Below are 24,746 nucleotides of genomic sequence, written 5' to 3'. Positions count from 1 at the left end.
AAAAAGTGCTGTATCAAAGCAAATTAATAGAAAGTTATGTGGAAGAGAAAAGTGTGGAAGAAAAATGTGCACAAGTAGCAGGGGTGAACGCAGCCTAGAGAGGATTGTCAGGAAAAGGCCTTTCAATAGTGTTGGGGACTTTCACAAGGAGTGGACTGAGGCTGGAGTCAGTGAATCAAGAGCCACCACACACAGACGGATCCTGGACATGGGCTTCAAATGTCGTATTCCTCTTGTCAAGCCACTCCTGAGCAACAAACAACGTCAGAAGCGTCTTACCTGGGTTAAAGAAAAACAGACCTGGTCTGTTGCTCAGTGGTCCAAAGTCCTCTTTTCTGATGAGAGCAAATTTTGCATCTCATTTGGAAACCAAGGACCAAGGACCCAGAGTATGGAGGAAGGCTAGAGAGGCACACACTGCAAGATGCTTGAAGTCCAGTGTGAAGTTACCACAGTCTGTGTTGATTTGGGGATCCATGTCATCTGCTGGTGTTGGTCCACCGTGCTTCATTAAGTCCAAGGTCAACGCAGCCGTCTACCAGGGGATTTTGGAGAACTTCATGCTTCCATCCACAGACGAGCTCTATGGGGATGCTGACTTCATTTTCCAACAGGACTTGGCACCTGCCCACACTGCCAAAAGCACCAAAACCTGGTTCAATGACCATGGGATTACTGTGCTTGATTGGCCAGCAAACTTGCCTGACCTGAACCCTATAGAGAATCTATGGGGCATTGCCAAGAGAAACATGAGAAACATGAGACCGAACAATGCAGAAGAGCTGAAGGCCGCTATTGATGCATCCTGGTCCTCCATAACACCTCAGCAGTGCCACAGGCTGATAGCTTCCATGCCACGCTGCATTGAGGCAGTAATTGCTGCAAAAGGGGCCCAAACCAAGTACTGAGTACATATGCATGCTTATACTTTTCAGAGGTCCGATATTGATCTCTGTACAATCCTTGTTTTATTGATTGCATGTAATATGCTAATTTTCTGAGATTGTGGATTTGGAGTTTTCACGAGCTGTAAGCCATAATCATCACAATTATGACAAATCACGGCTTGAGCTATCTTGCTTTGCATGTAATGAGTCTATCTCATATATTAGTTGAAAAAAAAAATGTCAACAGAGAGCAGTGGTCTTTCTCTGCAGCAAGCTGACAAAGGACAAGCTTTTCTACTCCGGCTGTGGCTGCTTTCTAAAGAAAAATAATTTAAGACTTTGCACGCCTTTAGTTTTGATGCACCTGGAATATATTAGCCAATTTAAACGAAAAGTTCTTTTAAACTTTCAGTTTTTAGTATATACCAACCACACAGTTCTTCACATTTATCTTTTAACCCATTAGGGTTGACATTCTCTCTCTGTAGTTGTGGATACTGCTCTTCTGGAGGTACAGTGAGGATGGAAAGTATTCAGACCCCCTTAAATTTTTCACTCTTTGTTATATTGCAGCCATTTGCTAAAATCATTTAAGTTTTTCCTCATGAATGTACACACAGCACCCCATATTGACAGAAAAACACAGAATTGTTACATTTTTGCAGATTTATTCAAAAAGAAAAACTGTAATATCACATCGTCCTAAGTATTCAGACCCTTTGCTGTGACACTCATATATTTAACTCAGGTGTTGTCCATTTCTTCTGATCATCCTTGAGATCATTCTACACCTTCATTTGAGTCCAGCTGTGTTTGATTATACTGATTGAACTTGATTAGGAAAGCCATACACCTGTCTATATAAGACCTTACAGCTCACAGTGCATGTCAGAGCAAATGAGAATCATGAGGTCAAAGGAACTACATGAAGAGCTCAGAGACCGAATTGTGGCAAGGCACAGATCTGGCCAAGGTTACAAAAAATTTCTGCTGCACTTAAGGTTCCTAAGAGCACAGTGGCCTCCAGAATTCTTAAATGGAAGACGTTTGGGATGACCAGAACCCTTCCTAGAGCTGGCCATCCGGCCAAACTGAGCTATTGGGGGAGAAGAGCCTTGGTGAGAGAGGTAAAGAAGAACCCAAAGATCACTGTGGCTGAGCTCCAGAGATGCAGTCAGGAGATGGGAGAAAGTTGTAGAAAGTCAACCATCACTGCAGCCCTCCACCAGTCGGGGTTTTATGGCAGAGTGGCCCGATGGAAGCCTCTCCTCAGTGCAAGACACATGAAAGCCCGCATGCAGTTTGCTAAAAAAAAACACCTGAAGGACTCCAAGATGGTGAGAAATAAGATTCTCTGGTCTGATGAGACCAAGATAGAACTTTTTGGCTTTAATTCTAAGTGGTATGTGTGGAGAAAACCAGGCACTGCTCATCACTTGTCCAATACAATCTCAACAGTGAAGCATGGTGGTGGCAGCATCATGCTGTGGGGGTGTTTTTCAGCTGCAGGGACAGGAGGACTGGTTGCAATCGAGGGAAAGATGAATGCGGCCAAGTACAGGGATATCCTGGACGAAAAGCTTCTCCAGAGTGCTCAGGACATTAGACTGGGCCAAAGGTTTACCTTTCAACAAGACAATGACCCTAAGCACACAGCTAAAAATAACGAAGGTGTGTCTTCACAACAACTCCGTGACTGTTCTTGAATGGCCCAGCCAGAGCCCTGACTTAAACCCAATTGAGCATCTCCGGAGAGAAATAAAAATGTAGAGGATCTGCAAGGAGGAATGGCAGAAGATCCCCAAATCCAGGTGTGAAAAACTTGTTGCATCTTTCCCAAAAAGACCCATGGCTGTATTAGATCACAAGGGTGCTTCTACTAAATACTGAGCAAAGGGTCTGAATACTTAGGACCATGTGATATTTCAGTTTTTCTTTTTTAATAAATCTGCAAAAATGTCAACAATTCTGTGTTTTTCTGTTAATATGGGGTGCTGTGTGTACAGTAATCAGGAAAAAAATGAACTTAAATGACTTTAGCAAATGGCTGCAATATAACAAAGAGTGAAAAATTTAAGGGGGTCTGAATACTTTCCGTCCCCACTGTAAGTAATAATTTGTTTTACAAATAGGGGATTCTCACTTGCAAGATTTAACCACTCCAATACTTTCACCCCCTTCCTGCCCAGGCTAATCTTCAGCTTTCAGTACTGTCACACGCGCTGTCACACTTTGAATGACAATTGCACAGTCATGCAATGCTGTACCCAAAATAAATTTGTATCATTTTTTAAAAACACATAGAGCTTTCTTTAGCTGTATTTAACCACCACTGAGTTTTTTATTTTTTTCTAAACAAATGAACAAAAGACCGAAAAAAAATGTTTTTCTTAGTTTCTGTGACATAACTGCATAACCAAGTAATTTTTCTAGTTTATTGATGTGCGCTGCTGAGGCTGCACTGACAGCATTGATAGGCCGCAATGATGGGCACTGATGAGGTGGCATTGATGGGCACTAATATGCAGCACTGATGAGGAGGCACTAATATGCAGCACTGATAGGCGGAACTGATATGCAGCACTGATGGGCATTGATAGGCGTCACTGATGAGCATGGATAAGCGGCACTGACAGGCATCAGTGGTGGGTACTGGTGGGCATCGCTGGTGGACACAGGTGGGCAACATTAGTGGGCACTGGTGGGCATCGCTGATGGGACTGCACCAATAATTAATGCACTGATTATCAGTGCAGATCCCCTGTCAGGAAAGCCGCTTATTGGCTTTCCTCTACTCAAGAGCTGTCAGCGTGAGTAGAGGAATGCCGGTAATCGGCACTTCCTATTTACACTGTGACCAGCTGTGATTAGACACAGCTGATCACATGTTAAAGAGCTTACGTCATAAACTCTTTACCATGATGGGAGACGCGGTGCGTCCGAGTGACAAACCGCACTATCAAGCGCTGCGCACTAGTGCCTTGTTGTCAGAATAATAAAAACCCCGCCAAGCCTTTATTTTTGCTATAGGCCAGGCGGGAAGGTGTTAATACAGTAAAAAAAACGTTAAAAAAAATAAAGACCTGCAGAGAAAGTGAGACTTGCTTAGTAACGGCCATGACAGGAGATCCCACCCAGAAAAATGGATATTTTATAATTGGGTGCGCTGACCCTTTAAAGTAAAGTACTTGCTCGCTCTCTCCTTTCATAGTTTCAGAGCATACATAAATGGACCAGGCAGTACATCTATAAAGTAAGATACGGATTCAGAGGTCACCTTGTTCTACAGCCTGACCATCAGCAGACACTAAAACTTTTCCTATCAGGAGACCTGCAATTTACAAGGATCACAGCTGTTCCTACCTTTTGACGGCACTTTAAAAAACACAACCTTTCTATTTGCTTCTTGGGAATGCATGAAAAGCATATGGATTGGATCAGTCACACAAATCCCTTCAGTCATTAACCTTACCGAACATTACAATCAAGTCTATCTTGCTCATCATTCTGTACTCACTATGAAAAATGAAGAGTAAAGATACACTCCAGTCAAACTTGAAAATCTTGTATTTAAACCGACTCAAAGAACACAGACCTTTTAGAGAGTGTATGTACGCTGGCATTTTAAAATCAACCATGTCTATTGCCAGTACACTGAGCGTTTTTCAACTAAAATGCAGTGCTGCTGTTAGGCTGTACGGGGCCCCCGTGATTTCTATCTGACAGTCCCTCCCCCCAAAAGAAAAAAAGAAAATGATATTTTCATTAAGAATACACTACAAACGTTATAAGCGAGCATCAGAGGCAATCAAATTCTGAACAGGGAAGGTGGCCGGTGAGGCAGGGGGCAGTTACAGGATCTGACCCCTTTGTGTCTTGTGTCTCTCCCTAAAGCAGCTGAAAGTCGATGGGAGGGAGGGAATGAAAAGCCAGCTTTTAGCTGTTGCAGCGAGAGATACCCAGGAGATAAGTTCCTCTAATTGCCCCCCCCATGCCTCCCCCGTTACCATCTCTCCTGCCCATATTGGATTCCCCTGTTGCCCTGGGCCCCGTACACAAGGACTGGTTCTACCCCCTTATCAGCGGCCCTGCTAAAAGTTATAGAGTGCTGCTGAAAAATGCTACTATCTCTAATCTCAACTCCAGCCAAACTTTTAGATTTAATTTTGGATAAAGCAGGGCAGGGTGAGAGAACCATTGCCTGGTTTGTATTGCAGTCTCCCACTACAGGAGAAATGTTTCCTCATTTCCTGCCAGAACAGGATGTAATAGGAAGCCTCTACAATGGGGGTTCCCAATTTTAGCAGAAAGGGAAAAATGAATACTTCTGACATTTACATTACTGTCCATGGCTTTACTGCCTGATGACGACTGCACCACTTAATTCTTAAGTTGGCATCACAGGAACGGGAAGTGAGGAGAATGTCCCCAGTGGCGTCAGGCACAGAAGAAAAAACCTGATAAAATTGTATCTGTTCCCCACTCTATGTTTAAATCATCGCTTACACAGCCCCTCGCTTCTCAATCAGCAGGCTCATTTCCTGCCAGCTCTAGGCAATGAAAAAAGTAACAGAAGCATAGAAAGTCTGCAGACCAGAAGCTATCATGTATTATTCACAGCTGAGTGATGCAGACACACTACAGGCTGCTTCTTATAACCCAAAGAGCCAAAGTGTGGTTTATGCATCTCAAATGCCCTGTAGAAAGATGCCTCTGTAGAAAGATTCCTCTGAAGCTGCTCATGGCACTTTTAACAAGGAGGTCCAAAACACATAGGAAGGACTACTAATCCCAGCTTATATGTGAGGGACTTGGAATCCACAGGGAAAATCTGGAGCCATGGATAGACAAAGGGAAGTCTTGGCTGTAAAGAAAATGTATATTATGATGTGTAACATACTCATCAAAAACCGAAGAGCATTCTTCTCGTGTTCCAAAAGATCAGTTGTGCACAGTTCACATCACTGCAGTACAATGAAGAAAGAGGAATTTCTTTATTTCTAACAAGACTTTTGAAGAGTCCTATGCCTTCTCCACAATGTCATGGTTATGCCACGTACTTTGCATAGCAGTATAAGTGGAGGTCTCCATTTGAAAAAGGGAAACGGTGGAAGGATGTAAACCTTATCACTATATCTCAGCAGGAAGATGTACGCTATCACCTTGTTTTCTGTATATTTTGCAGCAATATTTAAGAGCACCTGTTAGATATACTCCATGGGTGAAGCAGGTGCAAGCCATAACAAAGTTCCATTCTCTGCCTCTGGCAATTAAATATGGCTGTTCACAATGCGTTCAATTCAGAGACAAAACAAATCAAAACTAAAAGGGCACAAACTATTATAATACATCGGTCTACATAAGGGGCTAGACCGCACCTGTTCTCGACAGGATTGCCCAATCTATACATAGTGCTTTTCAAAAATAAAGTAAGGCGCTATTTAAATAATTTGTGCTTATATTCATGTGATTGTGACCTCAAACATAGATAGAACAAAATATTACAGCGCACACATGCAAGTGTGACTAAATCCCCATATTTTTTTAAAATATTCAGGTGTTTTAAATAGCCTTGCAGGAGTTAAATGTTATTTTTGCATGTGTGCGCTGTAATATTTTGTTCTGTCTCTATGGGCTCATGGCTGCACCATCTTTACCATGGGGTACTTTGACGCAATAAGTGGGCTAAAGCGCCATATGGTGTGACTAAATCCCCATATTTTTTGAAAATGTTCAGGTGTTTTAATCGATTGCCGACCAGCCGCCTCAGTTATACTGCGGCAGAATGGCACGGCTGGGTGAAACAACGTTATCTTACGTCGCTTCGTCTTTTGCCCACTAGAGGCACGCGCACCCGCAGTGTGTGCCTGGAACCAATGTGAGTGCCCGGCGGGTGGATGACCGCCAGGCTCCCACGATCGCTCGTGACAGAGCGAGAACCGGGATCTGTGTGTGTAAACACACAGATCCCGGTTCTTTCAGTGGAGTAGCAACAGATTGTGTGTTCATACTATGTATGAATACTGATCTCTCTCCCCTCCTAGACATTCCCATCCCCCCTACAGTTAGAACACACCTAGGGAACACAGTTAACCCCTTGATCTCCCCCTAGTGTTAACCCCTTCCCTGCCAGTGACATTTATACAGTAATCAGTGCATTTTTATAGCACTGATCGCTGTATAATTGTCAATGGTCCCAAAAATGTGTCAAAAGTGTCCAATTTGTCCGCCGCAATATCGCAGTCCTGATAAAAATCACAGATCGCCGCCATTACTAGTAAAGAAAATAAATAAATAATAAAAATGCAATAAATCTGTCCTCTATTTTGTAGATGCTATAACTTTTTCGCAAACCAATCAATATACACTTATTTCGATTTTTTTTACCAAAAATATGTAGAATACATATCAGCTTAAACTGAGGAAAAAAATGTGTTTTTTTTTTATAAAAAATGTGGGATATTTATTATAGCAAAAAGTAAAAGATTTTTTTTCAAAATTGTCGCTCTTCTTTTATGTATAGCGCAAAAATAAAAACCGCAGCGGCGATCTAATACTACCAAAAGAAAGCTTTATTTGTGGGAAAAAAAGGATGCCAATTTTGTTTGGGTACAGCGTTGCACGACCGCGCAATTGTCAGTTAAAGCGACGCAGTGTCGTATCGCAAAAAATGGCCTGGTCATTGAGCAGCCAAATCTTCCGGGGCTGAAGTGGTTAAATAGCCTTGCAGAAGTTAAATGTCATTTTTGCATGTGTGCGCTGTAATATTTTGTTCTGTTTGTATGGTCTTATGGCTGCACCATCTTTAATGCATCTTTTAGGGTGTGCACCCCCCCCCCAAATCTTTGTTTTTCTCAAACATAGATATAGTGAAATTTGCACGATCATCCTGTCATTTCCTTTTTGGGTGATTGGTGTACATCCTGCTGACGGGAGAAATTACCTCTGGGATGAAGAAATGCTGATTTGGAGTTCCATGCTGGTTATCTTGGCTATATAATATACGCGTGGAGGTCCAGCGGGCCTCAGGGCTTTGGTGAGTGTATTATTTACATCACTGGTGGTGGAGCACTTTTTTCCAGGAGCTGTGTCTTATCTCTTCACTAAAGCAGCACGGTGGATGTTGAAATAGATTGAGAAGAACTTTATTTTATGTTTTCATTTTTTTTGTTTTTTTTTTTAGCATTTTGCAGTATACTTTTTTTCACTAATGGGACATTCACATAATTATTGTATGATAATGCTGATATAATATTTGCAGTTTGCAGGAGGTTTTGAATATTCTTTTGGAGTCTAAAATTTGTTTCACAATTTACTGCACGGCACTGCAGTCCATGATATCTGTAGTGTGTTTAAGGTCACAATCACTTGGATATAAGCACAAATTATTTAAATAGTGCCTTACTTTATTTTTGAATAGTTTTACAGTAGTGTGTGTCACACTTAAAGGGGCAGTTGTAATAAATGTTATTTTATGGTTGGCGCCATTTATATCAGGTAAAAATTATACATAGTGCTTGCAGCTAGAACACATGGACATAATGCAAAAGTAAATTAAACCAATTGAAATATGCCTTGTTGATCCATAGGAACGTCACTCCAGGATTCAACATCAGGTTGACCTGCAATCAACATGGCAAACAAAAGAGTACTGTCTTGGGACAGTTCCATTCATAACAAAATGGCAGATTTAGGGCTGCAACTTATGTAAATTTACCTTTGCTTTATTTAAAGCCCGACTTCAGCCCAAATAATTTTTTTGTACTTTGGATAAAGTAGGGCAAGATTAGACCCTCTATCAGGTTTATATTCCCTTCCGTATACCCCTTACAGAAGGCAGGCCCCACTTCCTTTTTGGTCACTGGAATATAAAGTGATGGGAAATTTCCTAATTGGGAAGGACATAACAAACCATCCAGACTTCTGTGGATCAATGAGGAACACAGGAAGTTCTTTACTGAGCTCCATAAGTCCCAGCATTTAATGCACCGGAGGAAACTCACTACCACTCACCCCCCCGCTTTTTAACTTATCTAGCTGTCAGACCAGCCTCTCTTAACCTTTTTAACATGGGGAGCCCTTGAAATAACTTTCTGACTTTAGGGACTCCCTTATAAAAATGTGTATACTTTATATACAGCTCAATATTCATTATTGTGATGGTCAATAGGAAGAATGCTGCTTACATTTGTGGTCAGTAGGAAGAATCTCCCTCTAAAAGATGGCTAAAAAGATCGTTGGCCATCTATGAATGGAGGACAGGCGTATGAACAAAAGGTCTGCCCCTCCTCTATTCTTTGAGCACTTTTCAATCACAGAAGCTATAGTACAGCTTCTATGAATGTGGGGAGGTGGGAGAAGAGGGCAGGCATAGTTAGCACTCTTGATTAGCACATATGACAGGTCCCTCGGCTCTATTAACCCCCAAGGCAATGATGGACATTATGGCTGCGGAAGTTGGTAGGGGATCAGAGAATGGAAGATTTCAACTATATTTGCAGCCAGCAACATAGCAGATACATCACACTGACTATAAGTAATGTCCCTTGTGCTGTTTTAAAAACATTTTTGACTAAATTTAGGCTTTACAGAGTGTATGTAAACCACCCCCCCCCCTCCCACAAAAAAAAAAAAAATCTTATTTGCTCCCTTTTGTTCTATTTCATATAAAATTTTTGGCACATCAATACTTTTCTTTTTTTTTTTGTTTGTTTTTTAACTAGCAGGGTCTTTAAAGGATAAACATGTTTGCGTATTGCAGAGATGTACTGCATACAGTGAGGGAAAAAAGTATTTGATCCCCTGCTGATTTTTTACGTTTGGTTTGCCCATTGACAAAGAAATTATCAGTCTATAATTTTACTGGTAGGTTTATTTTAACAGTGAGACACAGAAAAACAACAAAAAAATCCAGAAAAACACATTTCAAAAAAGTTATAAATTGATTTGCATTTGAAATAAGTATCTGATCCCCTATTAATCAGCAAGATTCCTGTCTCCCAGGTGTCTTCTATACAGGTAATGAGCTGAGATTAGGAGCACTCTCTTAAAGGGAGTACTCCGAATCTCAGCTTGTTACCGGTATAAAAGACACCTGTCCACAGAAGCAATTAATCTATCAGATTCCAATCTCTCCACCATGGCCAAGACCAAAGAGCTGTCCAAGGATGTCAGGGACAAGACTGTAGACCTACATAGGGCTGGAATGGGCTACAAGACTATCGCCAATCTCCCTTGGTCTGGGGGTGGTCAGTATCTCCATGCAAGATCTCACCTTGTGAAGTTTCAATGATCACGGTGAGGAATCAGCCCAGAACTACAACGGGAGAATCTTGTCAATGATCTCAAGGCAGCTGGGACCATAGTCACCAAGAAAACAATTGGTAACACACTATACAGTGAAGTACTAAAGTCCTGCAGCGCCCGCAAGGCCCCCCCTGCTCAAGAAGGCACATGTACAGGCCCGTCTGAAGTCTGCTCATGAACATCTGAATGATCTGAATAAGGGGAACTGGGTGAAAAAGTGTTGTGGTCAGATGAGACCAAAATCAAGCTCTTTGGCATCAACTCGCCGTGTTTGGAGGAAGAGGAGGAATGCTGCCTATGACCCCAAGAACACCATCCCCATCAAATTTGAGATGGAAACATTATGCTTTGGGGGTGTTTTTCTGCTAAGGGGACAGGAGAGCTTCACGATGGATGGGGCCATTTAACATCAAATCTTGGGTGAGAACCTCCTTCCCTCAGCCAGGACATTGAAAATGTGTCGTGGATGGGTATTGCAGCATGACAATGACCTAAAACACACGGCCAACACAACAAAGAAATGGCCCAAGAAGAAGCACATTAAGGTCCTGGAGTGGCCTAGTCTCCAGACCTTAATCCCATAGAAAATAAGTGGAGGGAGATGAAGGTTCGAGTTACCAAACGTCAGCTCCAAAACCTTAATGAGTTGGAGAGGATCTGCAAAGAGGAGTGGGACAAAAAGAAAAGTATTGATGTGTGCAAACCTGGTGGCCAACTACAAGAAACGTCTGACGTCTTTGATTGCCAACAAGGGATTTGCCACCAAGTACTACATCATGTTTTGCGAAGGGGTCTAATACTTATTTCACTCATTAAAATGCAAATTAGTTTATACTTTTTTTTTTAATGCATTTTTCTCGATTTTTTTGTTGTTATTCTGTCTCTCACTGTTAAAAAAAAAAACCTACCATTAAAATTATAGACTGATAATTTCTTTGTCAGTGGGCGAGCGTACAAAATCAGCAGGGGATCAAATACTTTTTTCCTTCACTGTATGTGTGTTTTTATTTTGTCTTGACATACACTTTTTAGTGAGCCTGTGTCAGCAGACCTAAAAAAGCAGGAGCATGCATATACTTTTAGATATCTCCAGAACACCATGGGACCAACGATACTTGGAGTGCAACATTATGCAAATCTCATCTTTACTTCTTGAAGCTCATTATTATTCAGCGAAGCTGTACCTTGAAGTTTGGGACCAAAGCCAAGGCATTGCAGTTGAAAAGTGAAGGGCCAGATCTCGATTTTAGGACATGAAGTCAAGAACTGAATAAGAGAACATAAAGGTTTTCCTACTCCTAAGGTACTATACAGAACATCAGAGTATGAGCAGTCATGTAAAATTCTGCTAGAGAATACCGATGCATTTTTTAAAAATAAAATTCTCTTGCATACCAGAGAAGAGCTACAGATGATCATTCAACGATATCAAGGTAAGGCATAACAGTGTTATCAGTGTCCATTGATATTATTCCCAATAAACATGCTGAAACAATCCAATGTTTTTTAATACCCCTCTAGAGGAGCACTTGAGACTCTGTATATTTGTCAATTATGGAAATGGGTACAGGTCATGCTGCTCTTTTCACTTGGTTACATTTTCTATTTAATATAGAGGTTAGATTGTAAAAACATGGATAGGTGGGGTTAGGAAATGTCAGTTTAACAAGATGAGAGAAGACGGTTAAACTCGGTATAGAAAAAAAACCAAAAAAACTTTACAGGATAAATTACCAAACGGCAAGGTAGGAAAGGAGTACATACAAATACCTATCTGATTCCTTTGCATGTGACTAGTACTAAAAAATTGCTTCACTTTGTTGATCAACTGGTGGCAGCTCTCTAATGTTATAACGCACAACGCATCTCCATCTTCGATGGAGACAAACGGTTAGTCCCACATGGGTGCCCGGTTGGGATGGGTGTCCAGTTGGGTTGGGTGTGGTGTGAATGGGGCCAGAAGTCCTTTTACAGATAGTAGGCCTGCAAGCTAACTCTCTGTCTCTTAGATGTATACCTGGGCTGATACCAGGATTTTGATGCTATAATTATGGTTATCCTGATGGGGGGACTGCTCTATGTGGGGTCGGAATTAGCTCTTGTACTGCTATATTCAGCTTCTCTGCACTAACTGATCTATCACTTGGTCTGTTTTGAATTTTGGGGAAGGACTGTTATCGCACAGGGAGGGGTGGGGGAAAGGGTTTTTTTTATTGGGTACAGGGTTGTCCTGCGATACCAAGTGCTTCTTTTTACCCCTTTATTTACTGTCATTTCTTTTTCTGAATACTGGTTATGGTATCTTGTATTTGTTTTGGTATTGTACTATTTTATGACAAAACTCAAATAGAATTTTCAAAAAAATACATAAATACATCATGCAAGAGGCCAGATAGAATCTTTGACGTGTAACCTGTTCAAGTATCAGGTCTTATAGTATTGCTTAATGTTCTATGTTAACCATGATGTAACTTTATAGTGGTTTATCTTTGGAAACCATTAAAAAGCTTAAATGCCAAGGTAGTCTACCCCCTGTACATAACAATACATAGTTGGTAAGGCTGTATAAAGACACCAGTCCATCAAGCTCAACCTGTGTGGGTGTGTGTGTTCATGTCAAATACCATTTCCCATATCCCTGCACATTGTGTTTGCTGAAATCCCTAAGAGCATTTTAAAACTATCTATACTTCCCACTGACACCACTGATTGTGGAAGGGTGTTCTACATCCTTACCACTCTGACATGAAAGACCCCCTAGAATGACTATTAAGATACTTGTATATTGCTATTATATCTCCTCTCAAGTGTCTCTTCTCCAGGGAGAATAAGTGTAATGTTTATAGTTGTTCCATGTAAGGGAGGTCCTCCAGTCCCCTTATTAGTTTGGTCGCCCTTCTCTGGACTCTCTCTATTTCCAGCACATCCTTCCTGAGGATTGGTGGCCAGAACTGGACAGCATACTCAAGATGCCGAACCAAAATGTTTTAGAAAGTGTCAGGATTATTGTTCCATCTCTTGAATAAATACCCTTTTTTATGCATGCTAATATTCTGTTTGCTTTGCTTGATGCAGCTTGGCATTGCATGCTATTGCTGAGCCTGTGATCTACTAGGACCCCTAGATCTTTTTTCATTCTAGTTTCCTAGTTTCATATTTTTAAGCTCTACATGCATTACTTTATGTTTTTCAACATTAAAACTCATTTGCCATGTATTTTCCCACCCCATTATTTTATTGAGGTCTTGTAAAGTTTCAATATTCTGCAGTGAAGTTATTGCCCTGCTTAGCTTTGTATCAACAGCAAACACTGTGATTGAACTATTTATACCAACCTCTATATCATTTATGAATATATTAAACAGAATTGGTCCCAGAACAGTGCCTTGTGGTAGCCCCCTTACAACTCCAGACCAGTCTGAGTACTCGCTATTTATCACCACCCTTTGTATGTACCCTTTTAACTATTTTATCCAGGTATACACCTTGTGGTCCATGCCAACAGATCTCAATTTATAAATTAAAGGATCACTAAAGATATTTTTTTTTTCTAAAATAACAAACATCTTATACTTATCTTCACTGTGCAGCTCGTTTTGCACAGAGTGGCCCCGAACCTGGTCTTCTGGGGTCCCTCGGTGGCTGTCTCAGCTCCCCCCCCGCAAGGACTCAACACCTTCATGTGAGATCCCTCTGTTGAGTGCTTGCGGGCGCGCTCACGTGATACAGCCGGCGGCGGCCACTGTATCACTCGGCCCCACCCCCCGGCGCACCGCATCACTGGATGTAATTAACGGCAGCGCGAGTCAATGGCTGCGCTGATTTCAATCCATCCACTGTAACCAATCAGGCTGAGCGGCGAAGAGGATGTCGGGGGCGAGCGCAGGACTTTCGAGGGGTCAGGTAAGTAAAACAGGGGGGCTGGGGGGGGTATTGTCGGATGTTTTTTCACCTTAATGCATAGAATGCATAGAACTACTAATTATACGGTTTTCATCAACAAATTCTTAGATATAGTCCCTCATCATCCCCTTCAATAGTTTACATACAAGTAACTACCCTTTTTAACCACTTAACGTCAAATCACGTACATGTACGTCATTTGGATTTAGGCAGTTGTACCAGGATGATGCATGCAGCTATAGACATCATCCCGGTATCGTTTTCTTTCTGCTGGCAGCCGGCTTTCATTTAAAAGCCATCCTAGCGGCTAATTAGCCACTGGATGGCTTTTTCAGGCGGTAGGAGGGGTCAACCCCGATCCCACCGGTGCCTCTCTAAGCTCTTACATTCAAGCGGTGAGCTGGGAGAATGAAAGCCAGCAGTTTCACTGGCTTACCATAGATACTGTTGAGGACCATAAGGTTCCCGATGATCTCTGTGGCATAGGAAACCGGAATTGACAAGCAGTTTTGTCACTTCCAGTTTCCCAGATGTAAACAGCACTATTTTTCATTTAGTAAAGCATCTGAACACACCGATCTGGGTGAATTAATGATGAGGCATGGAAAGGGTAAATTTCAACTGGAAGTACATAAAAGCTACAAAGAGGAAGACTGAGAATATGGCTGTAAACAGATATTAATGAGTGTCTTTCTGCTATTTTTTGTTAGAATGGTTTATTTCCCTGTGTTACATTCATCTATAGCAGTGGTCTCCAAACTGCGGCCTGGGGGCAAGATGCGGCCCTTTGCTTTCCTTTATCTGGCCCTTTGGGGCACTATTCCACCCATTGACACCAATGACGGGGCACTATTCCACCCATTGACACCAATGACGGGGCACTATTCCTCCCATTGACACCAATGATGGAGCACTATTCCTCCCACTGACACCAAGGATGGAGCACTATTCTCTGCACTGACACCAATGATGGGGCACTATTTCTTCCCCTGATATCAACGATGGGGTACTAGTCTTCCCACTAATGCCAATGATAGGGCATTTTTTCTCCCATTCATACCAGGGAATTTTCTACTCACAGTACAGCCCCCACAAAGTCTGAAGGACAGTAAACTGGTGCTTTGTTTAAAAAGTTTGTAGACCCCTGATCTACAGCAATGTGTTCCAACTAAAAACAATGAGAGCTTAGTACTACTTAATAACTGACTTTAAAATAAAAATAAAAAATTAATTGTCTTAGCATTTTTTGATCATTTTTAAAACTGAGCTCCTGCCTTTTCTTTGCACCCACTTCATGTTTACCTAAATTCCAGCAATCGTTGCATTGCATTTCTTAGGGTGCGTTTTCTGATGGTGGCAACAGTGGACCATGCCGGCATAATGTTTAGCCAATTGCCGACGTCATTTTACTGCGGCAGGATGGCACGATCCTGTGAACCGTCGTAGCTATACGTCGGCTTGCGGGATCGGGATAGCAGGCGTGCGCGCCCGCTGCACAGCGGGGGTGCTGATGCTCGTGGTCGACAGTCATGATGACCGCCAGCCACGAGCGATCACGAGCATGAGAGACAGAACAAGGACGAGTGTGTGTAAACATACACTTCCCTGTTCTATTCTGAGAGGAGTGACAGATCGTGTGTTCCTATTAGCTAGGAACCACGATTCTTCGCTTCCTCTAGTCAGTCTCATCCCCCTTCAGTTGCAATCACCTCCCAGGGAACACAGTTAACCCCTTGATCGCCGCCTAGTGTTAACCCCTTCACTGCCAGTGACATTTTTACAGCAATCAGTGATTTTTATAGCACTGATTGCTGTATAAATGCTAATGGTCCCAAAAATATGTCAAAATTGTCTGATGTGTCCGCCATAATGTCGCAGTCACGATAAAAATCGCAGATCGCCACCATTACTAGGAAAAAAAATAAATAAATAAAAATGCTATAAATCTATCCCCTATTTTGTAGAAGCTATAACTTTTGCGCAAACCAATCAATATACGCTTATTGCGATTTTTTTTTACCAAAAATATGTAGAAGAATACATATCGGCCTAAACTGAGAAAAAATTTCCTTTTTTTAAAAAAAAGGGGATATTTATTATAGCAAAAAGTACAAAATATTGTGTTTTTTTTCAAAATTGTCGCTCTTTTTTTGTTTATAGTGCAAAAAATAAAAAACACAGAGGTGATCAAATACCCCCAGAAGAAAGCTCTATTTGTCAGAAAAAAGAACCCCAATTTTGTTTGGGTGCAGCGTTGCACAACCGCGCAATTATCAGTTAAAGCGACGCAGTGCCGAATCGCAGAAAATGGCCCGGTCATTCAGCAGCCAAATCTTCCGGGGCTGAAGTGGTTAAACAACCACATGTATGACAGGGTGACAAGCAGGAACACAATCATGAGAAAGTAGTTTTCACCCTATAACAGAAAGCAAACGAACAAGGTCCTTCACTGCAGGATCACCAGGTACTCAAACGCTGCAGATGAAAAAAAAATAATAGTAGAAACTGACTTTTGAAGTAGCATTAACATGGTAAAGTTCATACAGTATGACATTTTATAGACTGGGTTTACATATGCCTTAAAAACAATATTGATTTCCTTTTAAATGGACTTCCTTTTTAAGCAAGTCTCTATGATATACAGTTTCACACAATAGAATATTCTGTGTTGAATCTGTTTTCTTTTTCTAAGATGTATTTGCCATCTGTTGGAGTCCATACCATTTTCACCTCTCTGCTTCCATTACGTATCCAAATGCTTAAATTATCACCTTTTATTTCACAGCCTTCATTTTCATCAAATAATGTCTCTCGTTCTTTTTTGTCTTGTTTAGAGATAGACCATGAAATCGCCTGCCCTATTTCTTTTATAGTGTCCTGATCACAATCTAAGCTTGGCTGATGCATGAAACCGAGAGGCTGCCTATTAAGATGTCATTTATCATGGGGCCAATCAGGGTAGGACCAGTGTTCTTGTAACGGCTTATATATTTTTCAATTACAGTGACAGTGGGGAGAACATCTTTTAATAAAGGTGTTACATCCATTTTATTTGGAAACGAAAGCTGAAGTAAGCTACTTTTAAACCCAAAGGTCTCCTGCATACGCTCTTTAAAGTACATACACACTATGTGTTTGTACATGTTAGTAGGAGCTTTTAGATGTATTTACATTGTGCTTGCAAATCGGGCTGTGATCAAGAGTCCAATTCTTTTGTGGCCTTCTATAGAATTGCTAGTTAATACCACAGACCCTTTTAAACTCCCCTTCTGGAACGCTCTCCAACTGCAACATTTCCTAAATTTTATACCAAATCCTCAGTGTTTAGGCCATCATCTGACAACATTTGAGCACTGTTCAGATGATGGAATCCTCTCACAAGTTTAATCTAAAACTTATAATTTACTGAACACTCCCCCTGAGCAACCACATCTACCCTGTATGAGAAACTGGGAACCGGAGCTAAATCGTAAATTTACGTTAGACCAACACCACATTATCAGATTCTCCCTGAAATCATTGATCTGTACAAAAATTCAGGAGACCAGCTTTAAAGTTTTGACGAGATGGTACCTTACCCCTCATATGATAAACAAATGCTATCTAAATACAACTAACCTTTGTTGGAGGTGCCAAGGGGACAGAGGAACGCTGCTCCACATATTTTGGTCCTGCCCTAAGTTGAAGCACTTCTGGACGGAGGTCCCGAAATTTACTCAAAAATTCAGAGAATACAAGATACTTGATGATCCAGTCTTTTTCTTACTACACGTCTCAACCATTCCGGCTAAACTTTATAGAAAATCAATTGTGCGCCACCTGTCGAATGCGGTCAAGTCCTGCATAACTCTTCATTGGAAAAAACATCTGCCAGTAACTATTGCGAGTTGTAATGGCTTGGTTCTGCCCTTTCTGGGATTTAATAAAAACAATATTTGAAAAAAAAAAAACAGGCAGCGTTACCGGGTGCTGCAGCAACTACCAACTGGAAACTGGAACATACCTGACAGAATGTAAATATTCACCAGCACACCAAGGATCTTCAATTATGTCCAAACTGTTTTACTGAAGAAATTTCACATCACGAACAGTGTAGTGCAGCGTTTCAGAGCCACGCAGGATCCCTTCGTCAGGCATGTGATGATAATCATATGCCTGATGAAGGGGTCTTGTGTGGCTCCGAAACGTTGTGGTGTGATCTTTCTTCAATCAAAAAACATTTGGATGTAATTGAAGATCCTTGGTGTGCTGGCAAATATTTACATTCTGACGGCATAAATGATGTCACATTCAGTGGGCATTACTGCTGCCATGCCGCTATGGCGCAACACCGCAACCACATGCAATCCATGCAATTGCAGTGCAGTGGTACAGAATATACAAGATAAAATCAGGAGGTGAACAAGCAACATATCACCTCCTTATCATCTGTCAAAAGCCCTCTGAAAAGCGGTCTACTGGGAATCACTTTTTCAGTAGGGTGGCAGGGGCTGCCATACATTTGCACAAGCCCTTAGACCTTGTAAACATGGGTTTAAGGTTATAAGAAATCAGGATGTACTGCAAACCTTTGCAAAAGTTTTTGTAAAGCTTCCAGCAAGCCTTATGCCACGTACACACGATCGGATTTTTCAAAAACAAATGTTCGATGGGAGCTTGTTGTCGGAAATTCCGACCGTGTGTAGGCTCCATCGGACATTTTTCGTTGGAATTTCCAACAAACAAAATTTGAGAGCTGGTTCTCAAATTTTGCGACAACAAAATCCGTTGTCGGAAATTCCGATCGCGTGTACACAATTCCGACGCACAAAATTCCACGCATGCTCGGAATAAAGCAGAAGAGCCGCACTGGCTATTGAACTTCATTTTTCTCGGCTCATCGTAAGTCACCGCTTTCTTGACGTTCGGAATTTCTGACAAGATTTGTGTGACTGTGTGTATGCAACACAAGTTTGAGCCAACATCCGTCGGAAAAAAAAAAAACATGGATTTTGTTGTCAGAATGTGCGATTGTATGTACGCGGCAATAGACAGCTTTGCTGAAGCCTATAAAGCAACCCTCAGTTCCAGTTCAAGGATGTTAAACACAGTTAAAAGTGGTAGTGCTGACCGTCATGTTAAGCAAACAAAGATAAACTTGGGGGCACACCTAAGTCTATCTTTGTTTGTCTATTGTAAGGGTCCTGACCAGATCCCTTGGGTTGGAGCACCCCTTCCCCCTGCCATTACCTCTCATTAGTGTCTACCTGTGTAGGAGGAGTCCTTTAATTCTCCCACATGGAGAAGTGTATTTCTCCCATGGTTGAGAAGCAGGATCTTTCATTCTATGAATAGTGTAGTACCCACTGATAATGGGGATGCAGTAGTGGGCTTAAGCACTATGCAGGCCATATAGTGTGACCAAATCCCCATATTTTTTGCTTATTTGCTGAATATGTTCAGGTGTTTTAAATAGCCTCGCAGAATTTAAACGACATTTTAGCATGTGTGCGCTGTAAACTTTTCTTCTGTCATGTTAAGCAAGCTGCTAGCAGGCTTTAATCAAGTTCGGGCCTGTTCACACCATTGTGTTTGTTACTGCAATGCACAGTAACGCGCATTTGTGTGGCGCAGTGCCATTCGTTCTTAATGGCACTCCAACACATCTTCCCAGTGCATTTGTGTTGCAGGACAACTTGCATTTTGGTACACTGAGGACAAACTGAAGCAGCCGTGTACAAGAAATAATAGGATATTTGACTTGTCAGTAAAATCTAGGAGTACAATACAGGCCAGAGGCTCTTTAAAGTGACCCTTTATTAAATTAAAATTAAAAAGAGTTTATACTTCCCTGCTCTGTGCAATGATATTGCACAGAGTGGCCCTTTAACTCTTCTTTGATGGTTTCCTGCTGTGTACAACCAAAGGCTCAGCTAGGCTCAGCTAGGCCCCCCCCCCCCCACACTCTTTCTACACGATTTGACTGTCAGCAGCAGGAACTAATGGCTCCCTCTGCTCTCTGTGTATCCTGTGAGAGCAGGAAAACAGAGGAGCGCTGCTGCAGGAGGAACAGCGCTGTATCAGGAAAGGACTGGGGGAAGGTTGGGGGAGGGTTAATGGGGTGTTTCTTTACTTAATGCAGGGAATGTATTAAGGTAAAACAATTTGCATTTAGAACCACTTTCATCCTTGCAATGGGGTTGTATGCAGCTACATTCAAGTGATTGGACACTGGCAAACAAAAAATGGCTGCATGGGCATCCCATTTTATGACGCCTTCCACTCCCAGCTAGCCTCAGTTTTGTATCAAGCTATAGGTAGATCATAAGAACAGAGGGGAGGGAAAAGTGTCCTGTAATGTACTCCAGGAAAGGGATTTTTATTGATAAGTCAAGAAGGCTTGAGAGGCGCAAACAGCAGCTTGTAGAACCTTACACCCAAAACTGTCATCTGAGGAGACCTGAATATCCACCATGTGGAACTTAACAAATGATGTGTGAAGCTAAGGTGGCAGCCTTGCTTTGAGAAACAGATGGCTGATGCTGAAAAGTCCATGAAGCACTAACAAATCTGGTTATGTGTGCCTTAAAGAATAAGTGTATCTTTAGAAGCGTGTTACCGGTTACACCTGTATTTAGGGCAACATGCTCCTATGCACCCGCCTTTCACGCTCCCTGCTCTGTGACAGCCAGTGGGGGACCTTCTTCCAGCACCTGCTGTCACAATTTAAAAACAGGGTGGCTGTGCGGGGCTTTGACCATTTTTCATGTCATTCATTTATAGTTTTCTGTGAATTAACTACAAGCACTGTAGGCCAGTGGTTCTCAACTTCAGTCCTCAAGTACCCCCAACAGGCCATGTTTGCAGGTTTTCCTTTATCTTGCACAGATGCTTTAAATCAGAGTCAATGGCTTGGTATTTTGGATAGCTATATTATCTAAGAGAAATTACCAAAACATGGCATGTTGAGGACTGAGGTTGAGGACCACTGCTGAAGGCCACCGCGGCAGATGGTTTGCAGTTCTCAATGGCCCGTAAGGGCGCTGGTAGGAGCTGTTGCAGTTCATTGATTCTTCTTGCAGTTCAGTAAATCTCTGCCCATATGGGAGGTATGGGCAAACAGCTAGGAGTCTGCAGGATCCATGCATTGCACCCATGATCTGCTGATAGTGAAAGCAATGCTTTAATGGCTGCAGAAAAAAAAAACTGCACATTTTTTACCTGCAAAAAGATATGCATTTATTATTTTTTAGGAAAGGTGAACTAATCCTTTAACAGGAAAGGGAGGAACCCTATTCTTCAGATTATAGGCCTTATGATAACATGTCTGATCCATCTGGCAATGGTGGGACAAGGAGCACAGAGACCCCTGTGGTAACCCTCAGGAGTCACAAAGAAGGAACTTGATTTTAAAAAAAAGAGGCAGTAGCTAAGCGATATACTCTCACAGCATCTACCATGTCAAGTCAGTTGAGAGAAATTTCCTTTGTATATTTCAGAACAGCACTTAAAAGAAAGACGGACAATGTCTTGGTTAAAGTGGAAAAAATTGACCAACTTTGAGAGGAAGGAGGCTTTAGGCGTCAAGACAGCTTTGTCTTTGTTGATATGGCAAAGTACTAATGCGCTAACAACAGTGTATCAATACAAATAAAGTGCTAATTAATAAAGTGCTAAATGAAAAAAGCAGCTAAACTTCTATGGTGTAACCAACACCTGTAAAACCCCTTTTTTGCCCTTCCTTGTTTTTTTTTTTTATTTTTTTCCCCCTCTCGTTCATCCTTTTTCGCTTTTCCTTGTTTTTTTTGTTTTTTTCCCCCCCTCTGGCTCATCCTTTTTCGCTCTTACTTGTTTTTTTTTTTTTGCTCTTCCTTTTTCGCTCTTCCTTATTTTTTTCCCCCTCTCGCTCATCCTTTTTCGCTCTTCCTTTTTCACTCTTTTTTTTTTTTCTTCTCGCTCTTCCTTTTTTTTTTCCCTCCCTCTCGCTCATCCTTTTTCGCTCTTCCTTTTTCGCTTTTCTTTTTTCCTACCAGTATCGGTTTTTATACCACTTCATCTTTTTAAGTGGGAGAACTTGCACAATTGGTGGCTGACTAAATACTTTTTTGCCCCACTGTATTATGGGATACACCTTTTAGGACTTTGAACACTTTTATATGAGTTTTTATTTGCCATGAGCATCTGAGAAATTCCTTTTTTTTTTCTTTTTGTTGATGTGCTATATTAGCGCTACTTTACTACACGATATACAGCTTTGTCTTTGTGCAACACTAAGAAAGGATCCTTACAAGATAAGGCTGCTAACTTAGAGACTCTGTTCCGAGGCAATAGCAAAAAGATAGGCCACTTTACAAGTAAAGTCAGATAAAAAAGGAATATCACCAAGTTCAAAAGACAGCTTCTTCAGAGCCAACAGAACCAGACTGAGGTCCCTAAGGGGACACAGGAGAGTACACATGAGGAAAAATGTGCGCTACACCCTGAACAACTCACGAGTGAGAGGAGTTAACTAGGGAGTGAGAAGCCAAATGCCATGGCCAAGATTTGTACTTTGAAGGTACTCAAAGCTAGATGCAGATCTAGACCGGACTGGAGGAAAGACAGAATACGTGCCACGGAGTACTTTTTCGGATGAATGTTTCTCAACTTGCACAAAGCAACACAGATCTTCTGAGGATGGTAGACTTTATGAGAAGTTGTCTTCCTAGCCTTCAAGAGGATAGGAATGACTGAATCCAAAAGGCCTCTGTTTCTCAGGACCTTAGCTTTAACAGCCATGCCATTGAAATGAGTGACCAAGAAGCAGGATGGAAAACTGGCCCTTGGGACAGAAGGTCTGGAAACACAAAAGGGCTCTAGAAGTATCTGCCAAGTGTTTCAGTTTGTACCACATCCTCCTGGGCCAATTCGGTGTGATCGCTGAAGTGCCCTTCATCTCGGTTCCCTGCAAAGTAGGTGAAGGAGAATCTGGAGTGGCAGAAAGGTGTAAATCAGGCCGACCTGAAGCCACGCATCGCCAGAGCATCCATTGCAGGGGCCCGGGTTCCCTGGACCTGGCGACAAGTCTGACCAGTTTGTTGATGACATGGACAACAGAAGATCCACATCTGACATTCACCACCTGTGGCAAAGCCTGGCAATTTTCCATGTCTGGTTTCTGGTCAATGGACAGGGCCAGAATGAGAGGCTATGCCCAACAAAGGACCAAGTCCACTTCCCTTTGAGCAGTAGGTTTTCTGGTGTCTCCCTAATGATTGATGTAAGCTCCAATTGTGGTCATGTCTGTCTGGATTCTCATTGGGTGTTCTCACCATAGAGGAGTCCAGCATTGAAGGGACAACCGAATTGTCCCAAGTTCTAGAATGTTGGTGGGAAAGTGCGCTTTCTCTGATGACCAAGTACCCAGCATCAAGAGAGCCTCCAGGACTACGCCCTAGCCTGACAGGTTGGTACCCCTTGTGAGAGCCTTCCACGTCTGTGGAGAATAGGGCTTTCCCAACCAGCTATGGGTTTGAAATCCACCATGCTAGGGAGAGTCTGGCCCTGAAGGCCAGGCACATGGAGTATGTCAGGACCTGGATCATCTGATAGTGGCACTGTGGTTCCCTGGGTGGAGGATTGTAAGTCCCGTGTCCACCAGCAAGTGTCATCCAGCAGTCCCCAGTATTCCAGTTTCCACCTGATGCTAGCTGCTGGGGGGTTTTTTAGGTCCTCCCCTACGAAGTGCCTCTTTCTTCAGTGTGTGGCTACACTCATGAAACTGGGACCAGACTGTGTATGCTTTAAGAATGATTTATTTACAGTGAAACAAAATCCTTCCAAACACCAGCACACAGTAAGCATGAAAATATAAGTGAACCAAAAAACCCAGAGACAGAATACCTGACTAGTAACAACTAACTATATACAATATACTGTATACAAAATGGGGAACAAAAAAGCAGGGGGAAACTGGAGGTGCAGGGAGAAGATGGGAAAGGGGAAACACAACTGGGATCAGGAACGGGGGGGGGGGGATCAGGTACAAGACAGCAGGGTTCAGAGCAGGAAGCTAGAAATCTGGCAGCAGCAAAACACTGAAGTGAGAAGTACTTAGTAAGGGAGGACCTTAATTTTTTTTTGAAAAGCCAGTGGAGTGCAAAACACACCCAAAAACTTCCATCCGGTGCCAAAAAAAGTGCACACACATAAAGAGTGACACACAAAAACGTGCAACGGGTGTTACACTGATCCTCCACTAGGGAAGGACCTTACCCTGATCCCCCGGGGCGTTAGGCTCTAGACGGGGACTGAGGTACTTCACTTGGGTCTATCTGGCCGAAACAAGATGGACCCCCGTTCTCTGGAAGGTCTGCCGAAACAGACCCCGAAGGGAGACCCCATGAGAGAGGGAGAACCAAGCCAGAAGGCCTATGTCCACCTCCTCCCAAGACTTTCAGAATAGGCCTGAGGACCCACACCTTACTCATCACACAGTGGCAAACGTGTATACACGTCAAACAAAAAAATACAAAAAAGTGACAAACACGGGGATGAATAAAGAGAAAGTGGGGAGAAGGTGGAAGAGTGAAAAGTGACCATTGTGTAATACAATGGCCAGCCCTCCAGCCAGGAATAAAAATTTCCCCTGATCCTAGCCAAAATGCTCGGCCCTAGAGGCAGGTGCGAAAA

General features: G+C 42.2%; 1 protein-coding gene across 1 annotated transcript in view; it reads right to left on the bottom strand.

The window, feature by feature from the left end:
- The window catches only part of EIPR1 (EARP complex and GARP complex interacting protein 1), a 379,053-nt gene that overhangs the window by 142,362 nt on the left and 211,945 nt on the right, over positions 1 to 24,746 (bottom strand). The window lies entirely within an intron of this gene.

This window comes from Aquarana catesbeiana, linkage group LG04 (assembly GCF_042186555.1).
Source record: "Aquarana catesbeiana isolate 2022-GZ linkage group LG04, ASM4218655v1, whole genome shotgun sequence".
NCBI lineage: Eukaryota > Metazoa > Chordata > Amphibia > Anura > Ranidae > Aquarana > Aquarana catesbeiana.
This window is presented reverse-complemented; position numbering and strand designations above follow the sequence as displayed.